The sequence below is a fragment of the Microcebus murinus genome, chromosome 2 (assembly GCF_040939455.1).
Source record: "Microcebus murinus isolate Inina chromosome 2, M.murinus_Inina_mat1.0, whole genome shotgun sequence".
NCBI lineage: Eukaryota > Metazoa > Chordata > Mammalia > Primates > Cheirogaleidae > Microcebus > Microcebus murinus.
The window spans coordinates 12,413,374-12,431,286 of record NC_134105.1 but is presented as its reverse complement, the minus strand read 5'-3'; the positions used below and the strand labels follow the sequence as shown (position 1 = coordinate 12,431,286).

The window sequence follows — 17,913 nt, the reverse complement described above, 5'->3', positions numbered from 1 at the left end:
AATTGACATCAATACGTGGCTTCTGTTGATAACATTCATCATCAAAAACAGTCCCCCAACTTTTCTCACTCTTCCATGCTGCCCGATCAGTCTTCACTCTGTGAAGCACTTTTAAATAGCTATAATTGGGAGACCCACCTTTTAGTGGGGAGGGCTATCCTTAATCTTCCCTGACCCTTGATCTTTCTGGAGAGTAGAGATGAGATATGAGAGTAAAAAAGCTCAGGATGAAAAAGTCATTGTCCAGTCAATCCATTGATAGCAAGTAACTACGGGATCTTTTGTCTACCTAGCATTCTAAAAATTGTCTTCAGCCTAGAGGCTAGATTAGTGCTGCCTAACAGAACTTTCTGCTATGATGGAAATATTTTATATCTGTGTTGTCCACCATGGTAGCCGCTAGCTGCACGTGGCTATCGAGCATTTGAGGTAGGACAATGCAACTGAGGAACTGAATAATTTATTTATTATTCATATAAATTTAAACATTCACTTGTGGCAATGGCTTTCATATTGGGCAGAGCAGCTCCAGACTGCAGTGTGGCATTAGCAGACGGACACAGAAGTGAGTGACAATAGTGCCCACTGGCTTGCCTGGACAGGAAAGGCTGCAGCTTGGAAGCAGGTGGGTTGCCAGGGTTGGAGCAGGTGCTGGAGGAAAGGCATCTATTTAGTTAGCAACTTAAAACAATGCCTGCTGGTTTATGTGCTTTATGTGCAAAGCTACGCGACTTCTAAGAAGAGTGTCTTAAAATATTTTTTTTAATCCATAAATTGCAAACATAATTTGACTGCCTTACAGAGAGATTAGCAACTAGAGGGGGAAAATTATCCCTCCAAATCCCAGCACACAGTTATGATCATATTTATATATTTCCTTTTCATCTTTTATACAAGCATGTTTATGCTTCACATGCATACTTATGGATTGTAATCTCCAGGGGCATACATTCCATATCCTATGGTTTTTTTCATTCATCGTAAGTACTTTTCTGTCACCATAACTCTTTGTATCTTTTTTTTTTTTTAAATATTCAGTCTCTGTAAAGACTGTCAAAAATTGCCAATGTTGACTATATTGCAAGTTGTCATGGGGGAGTACTGGGAACAGTTTATAATTAGCAATAATCACACCTCAAATAAACCTCATTGGCTACTATATTGCCACTGTGCAAAGCTTTTTTCATTTTCAGTAACTGCAATAGTCTACTGACCTCACTCACTGTAATTCACCTAACTGTCCCTCTATTTTGTATTTTTTAGGATATTTCCAATTTTCTTCAGAGTGATGCTGGGACAGGTGTCCTCGTGCACATAACTGTCCCCCACAATCATTTTGTGTGGCAGAGGAGCACAGGCTTTGAAGGCAGGCAGACCTGGGCTTCAGTCCTGGGCCTTCACCACTTGGTGGCCATGGGACCTCCCACAAGATCATGCGTTTCCTCAAGCCTCAACTTTTTCATTCATAAAATGGGAATCACAATATCTGCATTTCCAGGTTGTTATCAGGATTGGACATCTGTAAATTGCCTCCCACACTGCTCAGCAGTGTGGAGAGGCTCAATGAGTTACAACTGTCACTGTTATAGTTGTTTTTAAAAAATCATAATTATTTTTAGGAAATTTAATTACTGGTAATCTTTATAGTTTAGTTGGAGTTTTGAAGACCTCTTGGTTTCAAGAAGTTTCCTGACTTGTTTATGCTAACGTGTCTCATGGCCCACCCCTTCTGATCGGACCAGGATCCCTGTTAGCGAAGATGCTGGCAGGCGTCTAAGCGTGGAAGGAAGGAGGTGGGGAAACTTGGGGGAGGCACTGCAGAAGCAGGTAGGCGGCAGGGGGATTAATCAGATCTAACATATATTTGTGGAGCACCTTGCTATGGTCTGAATGTTTGTGTGCTCCCCAAATTCATATGTTAATAAGATCTTGACCCCCAAGGTAATGGTATTAGGAGATGGGGATTTGGGGAATCGATTAGTCCATGAGAGTGGAGCCCTCAGTATCGGGATCAATATGCTTATGAAAGAGACCATTTGAGGACAGAGTGAGACAGCACCATCTATGAACCAGGAATAGGGTCCTCCCCAGACACCAAATCTGCCAGCGCCTTGATCTTGGACTTTGCAGCCTCCAGAACCGTGAAAAGTAAATTTCTGTTGTTTATGAGCCACTGAGTCTATGGTATGTTGCTTTAGCAGCCTGAACAGATCAAGACACACCTGCCGTGTGCTAGGCAGGATTATATGTGCTGGGGATTCAGCAATGAATGCCATGGACAAAGTACCTTCAAAGAGGGCACATTTTTGTGTGGGAAGACTGACAGGTAAACAACAAATGAAAAAAGTACATATTATGCCCTGGGGTGATAAGTAGCTCAGAAGAAAAATAAAACAGGGTAAGAGAGGAGTGCAATTTTACGTAAAAAGGCCAGAGATGAAAGTTGAAAGACCCACTCACCTTAGGGTCTACAAGAATGCACTGTCCATAAGGACAGGGCCCTGGGATCTTGTTTATTTTTGTAGCCCCAGTCCTTACCACAAGTTCTGGCTCCTAGTAGGTGCTCAATAAATATTTGTTGAATAAGTGAATGAACAAATAGCCTCAGTCTCAGACCTACTGGAGAAATGCCCATTTTAGGGTAGGCGTGGGATTTTGAATTCAGTTCCTATAAGCTGACATTTATGGAGAAGCTTCTGTGTCCCAGGCATCGTGCCAGCCTCCATGGCTGCGGTACAACCCCTTCCCTGTGGATCTTCACCAGAGACGATGGTGGCACTTGCAATTTGGCGGTCTAGATGAGAAAGGAGCAAAGAGAATGAGGGAAGAACAAGGGGTTAAGTGCAAAAGGAAGCGTTTCAGGGTCAGCAGAGAATTCAGCAAGTGTCTTGCCTGACATTTTTTTCTTGATGCAAAAAATAGCTAGTTCTGCTTTTTGGATTGGGGCTCGCTGAGTCAGGGGTTCAAAGAGAATAGCATGAGGATAGGAGTGGCAAATGTCATCTGCAGCAGATGGTGATGCCCCAGAGACAGAATGTGGCCTTGAAGATGCTTCCCTCCACCGCCTCTGGCCCAAGAATCAAGGTCAGGAGCAGGCAACCAAGCTCAGGTCCCTGGGGTCCCCATCCCAGCCTCTCCACCAGGCCAGCTCTTCCCGAGAACATCACCCTTGTTCCACCCCCTTGGACTCCACTCCAGGCTCCGCAGAGCCTCAGAGGCCAAGGGTGTGAGAAGAATAATCCCAGCATCTGTTATTAACCATTATTTCCATCCTTTTGGCTGCACTTTCTCCTCAGCCCTGAAAGCCCTGGGTGGGTGCTTTTTTTCAGCACAAATGACTGATTTGCCAGGCCTTTGTTCAGCCTCACAAAAGAAGGGGATGATTATTAAAAGAACAGATTTTGCATTCCATATTTACCCCAGATGACATTGCCTCGATCCCTAAAATAACTCCAGATCGCCTGGGTGGAACTGGCTTGTTCCTTTTCATCTCGCTATTTTGCAATTGTTTATGGAGCTCATCGCCATAGTGATATTATCAGAGCAGGTCAGAATGAAACTCTAAACTCTTGGGTCGTTGTTGGTTTTTCCTTCGTACCTCGCAACATGACTTTCTCACCCCAAATCATCTCTTTTATATCTTATGAGCATTGAAGTTCTCAGGTCCAAGGCAGCCGGCATCCCTTTTTGACCAACTGCCCATCGTTAAAACCCCAGAGGTGGTCCACCGCAAGATGACGGATGGAAGCACTTGGGTTGAGTTTGCAGAATGGAAACGGTATTTATCAGAAACCCCCTTTCTTTCAGATAAGACTTGGGTGAAAGTTTTAGGGTGTTGAGAGAGGTACTAAATCAGCTAAGAGTGTAAAGGACCTTCGGCGTTTGGTCCAAGGAACATGGTGACAGAGTTCAACAAATATACACAGCTGGCGTGGGCCGAGCCTTTAGCAAACACTTATCTTCTTGATTATTTTTCTTTTGTCATAATCATCATCTTGGCCAAAATCCTTTATTATAGCATTCTCATACGCTGCTGGTGGGGTTGCGGATTTGCATAACTTTCTAAAAGGAAATTTGGCAATGGATAGCAAAAGCCTTGACAACGTGCTCTTCCTTTGATGCGAAATCCTCCTTGTGGGTCCTGAGAAAATAACTGGGGATATGAGCAGAAGGATACATACAAAAATGTATTGCAAATAATGGTGAAAATTTATAAATAAATAAATTGTACAACATTAAGGAATCACTTTTTTTTTTTTTTTTTTGAGACAGAGTCTAGCTTTGTTGCCCAGGCTAGAGTGAGTGTTGTGGCATCAGCCTAGCTCACAGCAACCTCAAACTCCTGGGCTCAAGCAATCCTGCTGCCTCAGCCTCCTGAGTAGCTGGGACTACAGGCATGCGCCACCATGCCCGGCTAATTTTTCTATATATGTTAGTTGTCCAATTAAATTTATTTCTATTTATAGTAGAGACATGGTCTCGATCTTGCTCAGGCTGGTTTTGAACTCCTGACCTCTAGCAATCCTCCCGCCTTGGCCTCCCAGAGTGCTAGGATTACAGGTGTGAGCCACCGTGCCCAACCAAGGAATCATTTTTAAAAAATTATGATCCCTTCATGCAGTAGATACTGATCCACCACTAAAAATCACGCCACAGGAGACATGGTGGTGTGCGCCTTCGGTCCCAACCACTCAGAAGGCTAAGGCAGGAGGAGCATTTGAATCCAGGAGTTTGAGGCTGCAGTGAGCTATGATCTTACCAGTGCACTGCAGCCTGCATGACAGAGCAAGACCCATCTCTAAAAAGAAGGAGAAGGAGAAAAAGAAGGAGGAGGAGGAGGGAAAGACATTATGCCTTATAAAATCATCTCTCTGATGGTCCTTATGGGCAGAAATAGAATCTTATACCAGGAGCCTCTTTGTACTTTGCATAAAGCTTAAAAGATAAGAAGAACTCAGCCGGCATGGTGGCTCACGCCTGTAATCCTAGCTCTCTGGGAGGCCAAGGCAGGCAGATTGTTTGAGCTCAGGAGTTCAAAACCAACCTGAGCAAGAGCAAGACCCCGTCTCTACTATAAATAGAAAGAAATTAATTGGCCAACTAATATATATGAAAAATTAGCTGGGCATGGTGGCGCATGCCTGTAGTCCCAGCTACTCAGGAGGCTGAGGTAGGAAGATTGCTTGAGCCCAGGAGTTTGAGGTTGCTGTGAGCTAGGCTGACGCCACGGCACTCACTCTAGCCTGAGCAACAGAGTGAGACTCAGTCTCAAAAAAAAAAAAAAAAAAAAAAAAGGAAGAACTCACTGAGTTCTTACTTGTGATTGGAAGATAATGAATAGCATGGTACCTGGGAATAATAAATATTTGGCAACCACAGATTTTCTGCTTTTTTGAAGTTTAAGGTCAAAGATACGCAAAGCTGACACAGAAAACCAGGTATAAAACACAATGTAATAAGACTTGGAAATGTATTTACAAAATACCAAGAATCATGTGATGTTTGGGAACAATAATAAGGATTGTTGGGGGTGGGGAAGGGGGCCACCCATAAACATGATTAGCATGCTAAGTGCCACCAGTTTACTGCCTGTCTTACTGAAATCTCACAACAATTGCATGAGGTAGGTATCGTACCTCCCATTTCATAGAAAGGGAAGGTAGTAAATAGAAGGAGGTTCCGTTGTTTGCTCTTTCAACATTGCAAGGAGGAAGTAGGAGCAATTTTTCAGGTAAGAGAAGCACAGAGCCTCTGACTAGAACAGCTGAGATAGGAAGGAATGAGAGGATGGAGACAGAAACCTGTGCATTTATGGCATTGTCCCACGAGTCTTTCACCAGCCTAGTAAACAGTTAGGTTGCAGGCTGGACAACATGATAATTTTAACTACCCTGCCTTGAGCTCTCGGGTATGATGTTTACATAAAAATGAGGATTACAGCGTGTCATTATAGGCAACCTCACTGGCTTGTGGGAAGTGATGAAAGTTCTGCAGTCATATATACAGATGTGCCAGAGAATAAATTACACAGGGGCTAGAGTCTATCATCATGATGATCATAACGCAAAACATGTAAACACCTCTTTGTTTGGGGAAAGGGGGAGGAAAGGCACAGGCTTGGGGACCAGACAGACCTCCATCCAAACGCTGGCATGCCATCGGTGTAGCTGTGTGATCTCTGTCCAGCTTCACTGGCTTACCTTGAGATACCGTGGACCCTTTACATTTTTATGGAGATCTGCTTAAATTTATCATCCTAAACATTTCCTGCTATGTTGGAAGCTATCATAGGAGCTCTTTAGACCTGTATTAGTCAGGGTAATGCAGCTGCTGGAACAAACAATCCCCAATTCTTAGTGGCTTACTACGATTACGGTTTCCTTCCCCCACAAGACACAGCCTGAGACTTGGATGTTTTCAGTGGACTGTCGCGGAAATGGATACAGGCTTCTTCCATCTTGGAGTCTCCCCTAAGATCCTCTGCATTCGGTTGGCTGATAAGCAAAGAGAACGTGGGGCAGGACATGGAACAGGACACAGGGGCATTTGATGGCCATGCCTAGAGATGGCATATGTCATTCCCTCCCACATTCCGTTGGTCAAAACCCAGTCACATGACTACACCCTAACTCAAGGGAGGCTGGGAAAGATAGACTATGTTTGTACCCAGGAAGAAGAAATCAAAAAGGCGACCATGTAGCTTGTCAGTGCTACCGTGCCTGTATCAATCACAGGTAATGTGGGGCAGAGAATGAAGAAAGGTCACCAAGATTAAAGCCCAACAGAACTGTAATGGCAGTTGTCCAGGCAATGGTGTGTGACAGAAAGAGATCTTTGGGCAGTCAGGGTTTTCTCAACAGATACAGATTTTTTTTTTTTTTTTTGAGACAGAGCCTCACTCTGTTGCCTGGGCTAGAGTGCCATGGCATCAGCCTCGCTCACAGCAACCTCAAACTCCTGGATTCAAATGACCCTTCTGCCTCAGCTTCCCGAGTAGCTGGGACTACAGGCATGTGCCACCACACCTGGCTAATTTTTTTTTAGCTAATTTTTTTTTATTTTTAGTTGTCTAGCTAATTTTCTATTTTTAGTAGAGATGGGGTCTCATGCTTGCTGAGGCTGGTCTCGAACTCCTGATCTCAAGCAATCCTCCTGTCTTGGCCTCCCAGGGTGCTAGGATTACAGGCGTGTATCACCATGCCAGCTGACAGATACAGAGTTTTAAGTTGGACCAGACATTATAAGATCTCAGATTATGTATATTTGATCCTGTCTGGAAGTTTTAAGCCATTGATAGGCAGCACCTATGAGATGGGCCTATTCACCATCAGCATTGCTCTAGGCCTCCCTGCTGACTCATCTTAACCCTCTGTGCTCTCCAGTTTTGTTTTGTTTTGTTTTTTGAGACTCACTTTGTTGTCCTGGCTAGAGTGCCGTGGCATTAGCCTAGCTCACAGCAACCTCAATCTCCTGAGCTCAAGCAATCCTTCTGCCTCAGCCTCCTGAGTTGCTGGGACTACAGGCATGTGCCACCATGCCCGGCTAATTTTTTCTATATATACTTTTAGTTGTCCAGCTAATTTCTTTCTATTTTTTTTTTTTTTTTTTTTTTTTTTAGTAGAGATGGATTCTCTCTCTTGCTCAGGCTGGTCTTGAACTCATGAGCTCAAGCAATCCTCCCGTGTTGGCCTCCCAGAGTGCTAGGTTTACAGGTGTGAGCCACCATGCCGGGCCTGTGCTCTCCACTTTTACCCTTTGCACTTTGTTCCTGATCTTCTAAGCTTCCGACTAGGTCAGTCATTTTTCCCACTTATGGTCTTACTTCACACTGCTGGACCAGATACTTGGCATCACCTCTTTGCCTCTGACCTCTATTTTTCTTCCTGGCCACAATCTGGAGTCTTTCTGACTACAGTGACATTGACTGCCTTAAATAAATAGGTTACCAGCTCCAGTCTGGTCTTGGGAAGTAACACCCTCAACAAAGGTCCACTTATGCTATATACTCCATTTGAACAAAAAATTAAGCTGTTTATTTATTTAGAAGCCTTGAAACTTATGTGGCAGAGAGAATGTCATTCTCTTAAAAAATATTTAAAGTCCTATGTGTGTTTAAATAATGCTTTACATGGCTTTGAAATATTTTTCCTAAATGGCATCATTGGAAGAGTACAATTTTTAAAAAATTTTAATGAAATCCAACATATACATTTTTTTCTTTTTTAGTTAGTGCTTTTCATTCCTAAGAAATTTTTGCCAGCTCCACATTATGAAGATTGTCTCCTGTTTTCTTTTAGAAGCTTTATAGTTTTAGCTCTTTACGTTTAGGTCTGTGATCCATTTGGAGTTAATGTTTATGTACTGTGTGAGGGAAAGACCAAGCTTCATTATTTTTCTAAATGGATTTCCAATTGTTCCAGCACTGTTTGTTAAACAATGTTCTTCCCTCCATCAAATTATGTTGGCATTTTTGTCAAAAATTATTTGACTGTTTATACGTGGGATTATTTTTGGACTTTTCTGTTCCATTGATCTATGTGTCTGTCTTTTATGCCAATGCCAGACAATTTTGATTTCTGTAGCTTTATCATAAATCTTTAAATCAGATAGTGTAGGGCCTCTAACTCCTCCCCCCCCTTTTGTAAGATTGTTTTAAATACTCTGGGACCTTTGCATTTTCATATACATTTTAGAATCAGCTTGTCAATTTATACAAGAAAACTTGCTGGAGTTTTGATTTTGATTGCATCAAATTGATAGTCCATTTTTGGGAGAATGAACATCTTAATGGTATTGAATCTTCCAACCCATAAATAGGGTATATTTACTTTATAATAGGGTATATCTTTAATTTCTCTTTGCAATATTTTCTAGCTTTTAGAGTGCACAGGAGTTGCACATCTTTCATTAAATGCATCTGTAAGACTTTTATATTTTTGATATTATTATAAGTGGTATTTTAAAACACTTCATTTTCCAATTGTTCATTGCTGTGATCTCTTACTCCAGCCTTTCTCTAGACTGTGCTGTGAGTCCTCCCACTTTATCAGCTCCTACGTCTCTTCTGCATCTGGTTTAGTTCCATCTGGAACTTTGCAATGTCTGATTGGAATGAGAGATGGGAGCTGGGGAAAAGTTGAGGATGACCGAGGTTTGCATCCTGGATGACTGTGCTTGGACTTTCTCTGGCTCACTATTTGACAGGCTTCATTCATATTGTACTGCATCCCAGGTTCTATGCTAATTGTTAGTGATATGACTCAGAGCCTCTGCCTCAAGGAGCCCATAGACAAATTACAAGTGAAAAGGTGACCTGGGCTGGGCGTGGTGGCTCCCTCCTGTAATCTCAGCACACTGGGAGGCCGAGGCGGGCAGATCACTCAAGGTCAGGAGTTCAAAACCAGCCTGAATAAGAGCGAGAACCCCATCTCTACTAAAAATAGAAAGAAATTAATTGGCCAATTAAAAATATATAGAGAAAATGAGCCGGGCATGGTGGTGCATGCCTGTAGTCCCAGCTACTCAGGAGGCTGAGGCAGAAGGATCACTTGAACCCAGGAGTTGGAGGTTGCTGTGAGCAAGGCTGACACCATAGCACTCTAGCCCAGGCAACAGAGTGAGACTCTGTCCCAAAAAAAAAAAAAAAGGAAAGAAAAGAAAAGGTGACCTGATAAGGTATACAAAGCATAGGGTTTCCATGGCAACACAGAGCAGCTTTTGAGGGGATTGGCAGAGAATATTACATAGAGGAGAAGGTGGTGATTACCCTGAGTCTGAGGCCAGAGTCAGCCTTGGACACATTGCAGACTCCAGCCCAACCCTGGCGGGGGAATGGCTGGCCTGCTTAACACACTAAAGATGAATTCTCCCAAATATGCATATAAAACCTCCAACAGCTGGCCTGCACATGAGAGGCCTTTCTATAACTCTGACCATGACCCCACAGATGGTCAAGATACAAATACTTCTGGTCCAGCAGAAGGCAGCTGTGAGTTCTCCCAGGTACCTATTAGAAAAGCAAAAACAAAAACCCCAAGATGATTGTGTCTAACCTCAGAGTAAAGTATCGTCTTGGCACTGAAGGCTTTGGAGATGTATTAGAAAGAGGTGAATTGTGACTGATCTGTCTACCTCCCCCCTTCTTCCTACATGTTCTTTCAAGATGCTGAGCCTTAGAAACTGAGTTGACCTAAGCTGTCTAGCCAAGGCTGCCTCCTCTATAAACCACACAATTTTCTGTCTTCAGAGGTAATCAACATTGTTTTTGCCTGCACTAGGTCCTCCTTAAGGGTCCAGTGACTAGACCTTTCTGAGACCTCAGAGGAGCCTGTTTCATTCATTTGCATGAGCTTATCCAGAATGTCCACAGAAAACACATTTCTTTCTTTCTTTCTTTTTTTTTTTTTAGACAGAGTCTCACTTAGTTGCCCAGGCTAGAGTGAGTGCCGTGGCATCAGGCTAGCTCACAGCAACCTCAATCTCCTGGGCTCAAGTGATCCTACTGCCTCAGCCTTCCAAGTAGCTGGGACTACAGGCATGTGCCACCATGCCCGGCTAATTTTTTCTCTCTATATATTTTTAGTTGGTCAATTAATTTCTTTCTATTTTTAGTAGAGACGAGGTCTCGCTCAGGGTGGTTTTGAACCCCTGACCTCAAGCAATCCGCCTGCCTCGGCCTCCCAGAGTGCTAGGATTACAGGCGTGAGCCACCACGCCTGGCTCTTTCTTTTTTCTTGCTACTCTTCAGCATCACTTTCTCCTTTTGGTAACAGAACCCTGATCAGGGAAACAGTTGCCCTGCCTCCCTGTCAGGTCCCATCTCTGCCAGGCCCAGGGGTGGGCTCACGACTGAGGTCACTGGGAACTGCAGCCATGAGCAAGGATGAGATCGTCTAAGGGAAAAGACAAAGTATTAATAAGAGGAGGCGGGAACCTGCTACTGAACCTCGAGAAACTGTCTTTTCGTGGAGGACAAGGAGTCTGCAGAAACCTAGAGAAGGAGCAGTCACAGAGGCAGGATTAAGGCCAGGACAGTCACATGATGTCATGGAAACCAGTGGGAGAGAATGCTTCGAGGAGGAAGGAAGTGGCCAACAGTGTCAAATGCTACTGGGGAGTCACAGGAGGTGAGGTTTGGAAAACGTGCATGTGACCTTTGACCTGGAGGTGACAGATTACCTTAAGAGGAGTGATGGGACAGAACGAGAGGTTAGGAAGTACAGGGAGAAAACAGACAATTCTGCAGCTGGGAAAGGCAGGAGATGGGTGGAAGCTAGAGGAGACATGAGATTGACATAAGTTGTTTCTTACAAAAAAAAAAAAAGATGTGAGCCACTTAGGCATTTTTAAAACCAGAATAATCATCTAGTTGAGAGAGAGTAGTTGAACAATCTGGGGAGAGGCAGGATAATTGAAGTGTAAGGTTCCTGGAGAAAATAAAATCCCCAAGAAAGAATATTGTTTACATCATTTCCCAAACTTACTTGATTGATGGCCCCCCTTTGGGCAGAGTTTATTTGGATTAGTGTTCTGCACAAAGCATGGTAGCCTGAATTAGGCCAAGGGCCCATCCACAAATCAATTAGTATGGCCAAAGCTATACTTTGGCTCCAGCCAATCAGCATCCTCTCCTCTGGAGCAAGGGCTGGGCTCAACTCCACCCAACCAAAGTGAGGAAGGGTTAAGATGTAGGAGAGAGAGGGTATGCGTTCCTGTGAGGTACCCCAGCAGTGACCTCTAAACCAGCTGAATGAGGGGGCAGATGGAATTACCATGTGGTGTTCCTTCCTTCCTGGAACTCTTGGTTACACAGACTCTTGAATAAATCCCACTGAAACGTCTGTATATGGAGGTAGAATGTCCAGGGAATATGGTTGTCTACAGAATTCAGTGTAGGGAGGGGTGAAAATCTGGGTTACTCCAGGGCTCTCATGGACACAAAGACACAATAAAAGGTCTAAAACCACTTTAGTAACTTGAAAAGATGCCCAACTCAGGAAGAAGGCCCAGGCCTGTTACATTGGAGGTAATTTGGGAGCTAAGCAATTCCCAACCCCCTGGGATAATTGTGTGTTTATTAAGCCAACAGTTCCAGCTGTGGGGACTTAATTGAAGAAGGAAAGATGGAAACCAGGTCGGGCAACTTCTGGGTAATGCATCACAGCCCAGCATGCAATGGAAGGCTGTTTCTCAAGGACTTCAAGGTTGCTGCTTCTTTGCTTGGGTGATGGTACTACAGGGTCGGGGCTTCCTTCCCACCCTGCCTCAATTCAGAAACTACTTACGGGCACCTTCTATATGTAAATTGCTATGCTATGTGCTGGGATGGAGTAGCATTGCCTTTTGCAGTTTACAAAGCACTTTCCTACGTAGGATCTCAATTTGGTGATTCTGAAAACAGACTTTGAGTCAGAAAGACCAAAGTGAGGATGAATTCATCCACTTATTATCTGCACGATCTCAGGCAAGTCATTTGTTCTAAGCCTCAACTTCCTCTTCTGTAAAATGGTAAAAATAAAAGTCCCTAACTCAAAGCATTGTTGGGAGGAACATGAAAAGTGCTTAGCACATAGTAAGCACTCATTAAAAAGTAGCCATTACTGTATTATTCATTCTTGGTCTGTTTATTCACATAATAATGTTATCATGTTGATACAATTATCTTAGTTCACATATCTTCATTGAGCACTTACTATGTTCTAAGTGCTGAAGATCCATAGTGACCAAAAGAGAGTTTAGATACAGAAAAAAAACAAGAAAGAAAGAAAGAAAGAAAGAAAGAAAGAAAGAAAGAAAGAAAGAAAGAAAGAAAGAAAGAAAGAAAGAAAGAAAGAAAGAAAGAGGTCCCAGGACTAAGCCTTCCTAAAAGGAAGAGGTGCTATCCAAGGAAACTCAGAGGAAATCTGAACCCCAGGAATGGGTAATATCAGCCAAGAGAGGGGCATTAAGGAGGAGAGTAGCCAAGTGTAACAGACACTAAGAGGTCAGAAGTACGATGAGGTCCCGAAGTGACCATTGGCTTCTGCAACCTTGAGTGCCCAGGTCAGCTTGAGAAAAATAACGTCACTTCCTGGGCAGGTGGAGACAGAAGGCTGACCTCGACTGATTTGAGGAGAAATCAGAGTAGATGTGGAATCTGCAACTGCAGAGAATTGGCAAGGTTTTGATATGAAGGGGAGCAGAAAAAATGGGAGAGGTGACTAAAGGGAAATGTAGGATCGATGAGTTTTCAGTTGTTGTTAAAACTTTTATGATAGGCAACATGAGGGCATATTTTTGAAGCAGATGTAAATGATTCAGTATCAAGGGAGAAATCGGTAACTAAGAAAGGAAGGATTCGGAGTGCAATGGAGGGGGTGGCTCTGATAGGAACACAAACCCTTCATTCACGGTAAAAGCAGGGAGGGCAGAGATTTCGGGGAAGGTACAGAGACACTGGCAGATGACAGGTGGATTCTGTTATCTCTGTGAAATGTGAGGCAAGGCCACCTGCTTAGAGTGAAGGTTGAGAAGGGGACAAAAGAAGTTTAGGGAGAAATAAGGTTAAAAAAATCATCATTTTAGAGCGTGGAGAGCAGACTATGTCAGGGAAATACAGTAGGATTACTAGCCAGGATTCAGGACTCATTTTAAATTTGTGGACATCAACTTAAAGGGACAGCAGTCACTTTAAATTTCCAGCAGTGTTCACGTTCTGATGCAAAAAACAGGGATGAGGTGAAGGGACAAAGGGGTTACGGGTCTTTGTCAGGAAGTACAACAATCATTACTGAGTTGGGCGAAGTAGGGACAGGAGCACGGAAAATCTGGAAAGGTCAAAGGTTTGCAGGTCTCTAAGGCTGAAGAAATGTTTGTGTGGTGATAGTATAGTAAGGCGGTTAAGCCAGATTTGAGATCTTTGTGATTGTAATTTCTGAGACAGTCCAGTTAATGGTGAGAGCAGTCCAGGCTGAGACCAGGGGAGTGGACACCTGGGGAATGGGGGGAAGCAAACTCATTGGTGGGGAAGAAATCAGTAAGTGAGAAGTCAGTAAGATTTCTCATGGATCATGCTCATGGGTGCTGAAGTCATACAGAAAGTTGTGGGAGGGGAGATGGAGGTCAGTTCTTGAGAGCGAAAAGGAGGCATGTCGGGGGGAAATGTGGTAGTATGAACTTCTAGCAAGGCAGGGTTTTTTAAAAGAGGAAGGAAGGAGAAACAGTACTAAAATATTCATGGTGCCTGCCTGCCCACCCACGGCCCCCCGCAGGAGGCCATGTTTGATGCCACGTGACCCACGTTCGCAGCAACAGTTGATGGTTTTAGGGGTGGATCTGACCAATGGGCAGCCAATCTGTGGAGTGACCTGCCCAATGAATTCACTTTCCTTCCTGCTCTTCTTGCTCAGCTCCTGAGAGGAACACCACCTTCTCTTGGTCCTCTTCTTGCTTCTGAGGCCACTCTTTCTCAGTCTCCCTGCTGGCTCCTCTTCATGACCTCTTCTCTCTACATTGACCCATTAAATGGGCTCATCAAGGTGTGCGCTTCCCAATACCTTTAAATGCCATTGAGTAGCTCTGCGGTCCCCAACCCCCGTTAGGAACCAGGTGCACAGCAGGAGGTGAGAGGAAGGTGAGTGAAGGAAGCTTTGTCTGTATTTACAGCCTGAGCTCCGCCTCCTGTCAGATTAGTGGTGGCATTAGGTTCTCACAGGAGCCTGAACCCTCATTGTAAACTTTGCATGTGAGAGATCTAGGTTGCACATTCCTTATGAGAATCTAATGCCTGATGATCCGAGGTGGAGCTGAGGTGGTGATACTAGCGCTGGGGAGCAGCTGCAGATACAGATTGTCATTAGCAGAGAGGTTTGGCTTCACAATAAATGTAATGTGCTTGAATCATCCCAAAACCATGTCCCCACCTAGTCCGTGGCAAAGTTGTCTTCCATGAAACTGGTCCCCGCTGCCAAAAAGGTTGGGGACCACTCAACTAGCTGATGGTTCTTGTAAGTTTATCACTAGCTCTGACTCCACCCCCCCACTCTAGACCTCATAACCAATGACTTACTTAACATCTCCATTTCAATCTTCAATAGGCATCTCAAACATAACTTGCCCCAAACTGACTCTTATCCACACTCCCTCCTTCAGAAAAGCCCACTGCTCTTCCTATAGTCTCCCCCAGCTCAATAGACTACTTCCAGTGTTAAGCCAAAACTCTTAGCAATAGGCAAAACTATAGAGACAGAAAAAAGATCAGTGGTAGGGGGATGAACAGGTGGAGCACAGAAGATTTTTAGGGCAGTGAAAATACTCTGACTGGTACTATAATGGTGGGTACATGTTATTACCCATTTGTCCAAACCCATAGATGGTACAACACAAAGAGTGAACCCTAATGTAAACTATTGAGTGACTATGATGTGTCAATGTAGGTTAATCAATTGTAACAAATGTACCACTCTAGTGGGGGGTGTTGACAATGGGAGAGGCTATGCATGTATGGGGTGAGGTAGGGTGGGGGGTATATATGTACCTTCCTCTCAATTTTGCTGTGAATCTAAAACTGCTCTTAAAAAATAAAATCTTTAAATATGAATAAAAAAACATCTTAGCATCATTGTTGATGTTTTTCTTCCCATGACTACCACCAATGCATCCACAAACATCTGGATTACAATCACTCTTTGCCATCCCCAATGCTATTAGTGTGGTCTAAGCCACCTTTATCTCTCCGTTGTGTGACCTTGGGCAAGTTCCTTACCTTTCTGGGCCTTTGTTATGAGGATTAAATTAGTTATTATTTATAAAGTGCTGAACAGTGTCCTTCATCTAGAAAGCATCTTATCAGGGCTTTTTAAAGTAAATAAAAATGTCTTGAATACAAAAATAGCTTTCTAAAGCCCTAGTCCCCCTACAGTCCATTCAGAACACAGCAGCCTCATGATCCTTCTAAAGCCTGGGTCCGATCTTGTCACTGCCCTGCCCTTTAGCTCCCACCCAATCTAGGCCAGCCACACTGGCCACTTTGAACACACCAGGTACAGTCACCTTGAGGGTCTTGGCCATTACTGTTCCTTGTGCATCTGCTATCCCATGGCTGGCTCCTTCCTTCCCTTCAGTTGTCTGATCAAATATTTCTTCCTTTGCTTTCCTTCCTTTCCTCCCTCCCTTCCTTTTCTTTCTTTCTTTGGACAGAGTCTCATTCTGTTGCCAGGGCTAGAGTGCTGTGGCATCAGCCTAGCTCACAGCAACCTGAAACTCCTGGGCTCAAGCAATCCTTCTGCCTCAGCCTCCCCAGTAGCCCAGCTAATTTTTTCTATTTTTTTTTTTTACATTGTCCTGCTAATTTCTATTTTTAGTAGAGATAGGGTCTTGCTCTTGATGAAGCTGGTCTCGAACTCCTGACCTCAAGTGATCCTCCCTCCTTGGCCTCCCAGAGTGCTAGGATTACAGGCATGAGCCACCATGCCTGGCCCAAATATTACTTTCTAAGCTAGGCCTTCCTTGAAGACTCTCCAAAACACTGCCATTTTGCCAGACTGCCTATCAGGCATCCTCAAACTACAGCCCACAGAGGACATTTATCTGGCTCGCCAGGTGTTTTTGCCCCCGCTTCCTGTCCTGCTTAGCAGCTCACTCTGTCCTGGGCCCACAGTGCGCATGTGTGGAATGTGTGCTGCACTCTCCAATGGTCCTTCAATGGTCTGAGGGACAGAGAACTGGCCCCCTGTTTAAAAAGTTTGAGGACCCCTGGTACCTACTCACTCAGATTTTTCTCCACATCTCTAACCATTCACTCCCTGACAGTCTATTTTTTTGGTAGCTGTCTCCCTGCCAACATTCAAGCTCCAGGACTACATGGGTTGTTTTGTTCATTGCTGTATCCCCAGAGCCTAGCACAGTGCTTGCCACATAGTAGGTGCTCAATAAATATTCACCAAGTGTGCCATTCCTGTCTTTGACTTCTCATAATACCCATTCTCTACCATTCTTGTCTGACTTATCTGTATATGTTTTCTGCCAGTGGCCACCTGTGTACGCTTTTTCTTGACTATGGGCTCCCTGAGGACAGAGCCTGGCTCCTGTCATTCGTACCATATACCACACTCTCAGAGATGACCTGATTTCACTAAAGGAAGCAGGCAAGCCAGAGAGAAAGACATTACTAGCATTCCAGGTCTCCTGTCTTCTAGACTAGGCTCAACAAATATTTAATGAAGAAAGAGAGAAAAGAAGAATTTGAGTCACTTTGTGGTGGCAGCCCCATTGGGCAAACGAACTCGTTCTCCGCAGCACATCTGAAAGTACTCTTAACTGCATTTATTCATGAGTTTAATTTTCTAATCTCTTCACCTGTGCCATCCGCACACCTAGTCTGTTACAGATACTAGTTATAAGGGCAGGGATCTTTCTGCCTTTGATATCTTTTGGTGTCTAAACAAGGCCTGGTATACAGTCGGTGCTGGAGAAGCGGTGTGGCCCGATGCTCTTTAATTCTGGAGTGCAGCGCTGTGCTCCAGGACGCGCCCGCTCTCCAGGCCCGCCGGCCCGCTGGGCACCAGTTCCGGGTCCACCGCAGGAGTGAGCGCGTGCACGGGCGGGGCGCGGACGGACGGCCCCCTCCCCGCCCGAGGGCCTTCCGCATCCCTACCCTGGGGCCCCAGGCCCGGTTCCTTGGCCGCCACCCGCTTCTGCACCCACATGGTGGGGAGCTAGGCATACGCTCCCGCGCCCGCAGGGCTGGGCCCGGGTGTCCGCGCCGGCGGAAGCCCCTGCAACCCCCGGCCCGCTCTCGCCGCCGCGCCCCGCCCCGCCGCGCAGGCCCCGCCCCGCTCCCCCGCCGGCGCCCCGCCCCCCGCGCCGCGCTCCATACTTGGCGATCGCCGCGGCCGCGCGCGCTCATTGGCCGGGAGCTGGCGGCGTGGGGGGCGG

At 44.9% G+C, this 17,913-nt stretch overlaps 1 non-coding gene across 1 annotated transcript; it reads right to left on the bottom strand.

Annotated features, from left to right (window-relative positions):
• Positions 1–1,038: 1,038 nt before the first annotated feature.
• Positions 1,039–1,179, bottom strand: LOC142869664 (U4 spliceosomal RNA). Its single transcript, XR_012918244.1, has one exon. It is a non-coding gene; the product is annotated as a U4 spliceosomal RNA (small nuclear RNA).
• Between the last annotated feature and the right edge of the window lie 16,734 nt (positions 1,180–17,913).